We start from the raw sequence: 1,045 nt of genomic DNA, 5'->3' as shown, positions 1-1,045 counted from the left end.
CTCTTTGCGCACATACTAGACTATCTGTAATGCATTCAGAATTTTAATTAAAGGGTTTTTTTTTTTCATGATGCTAAGAGGAACAATGTCCCCTCATTAAAGTTCAGCTATAGTTTAGTTACTCTATATAAATGCTAAAATGAATCTCAGACGTGAAAATATTTGCTTTGCTTAATCCATTCATGTACAAATTAATTCTAAAAAGAAATTAATTTGTACATGAAAAGATTAAGCAAAGCAAATAATATGTTCACGTCTGAGAAACATTTTGGCGTTTATCTCTATATCCATATATTATACACAGGCTAAATAACAGCACAAATATTTTGACTGTCCCTTATACTGGGCTGCTTATACTTTATTATAAGTGTAATTATATAATTATGACAATATTACAATATTTTTGGTCAGTTTATAATGTAATACATTTCTCATAATGTAGTAATTGTTAATACATTATGAGCTCAAGATTTAATTACATTTTGAGAAAATTATGACATTATGAACACTTTATTACAATGATAATGTAATACTTATTACATTATGTGCAGTTTTTACATTATGTGCAGTTATTACATGACTTGCTACACTGTATTTAGGACTAGAAACTTGAATGACTTGAATGAATTTAAGAGGGACAATCTAAATTTTAAAGGGGTCATATGATGTTACTAAAAAGAACATTATTTTGTGTATTTGGTGTAATGAAATGTGTTTATGCGGTTTAAAGTTCAAAAACACATTATTTTCCACATACTGTACATTATTGTTTCTCCTCTATGCTCCGCCTTTCTGAAACGCGTCAATTTTTACAAAGCTCATCAGTCTGAAAAGCGCGGTGTGCTCTGATTGGCCAGCTATTCAGTGCGTTGTGATTGGCTGAATACCTCAAGCGTGTGATGGAAATGTTACACCCCTTGCCATATGATGCTGTGTCCCGGCCGGAGCGACGAGACAAAAACATTAAAACCCATTATAAACGAGGCGCTTGTTGCATCCAGTGGGGACATAATTACGGATTATAATGACTTATACTGTCTTTTTA

Source organism: Sinocyclocheilus anshuiensis, unplaced genomic scaffold, assembly GCF_001515605.1.
Source record: "Sinocyclocheilus anshuiensis isolate Anshui unplaced genomic scaffold, SAMN03320099.WGS_v1.1 scaffold164, whole genome shotgun sequence".
Lineage (NCBI taxonomy): Eukaryota > Metazoa > Chordata > Actinopteri > Cypriniformes > Cyprinidae > Sinocyclocheilus > Sinocyclocheilus anshuiensis.
This window is presented reverse-complemented; position numbering follows the sequence as displayed.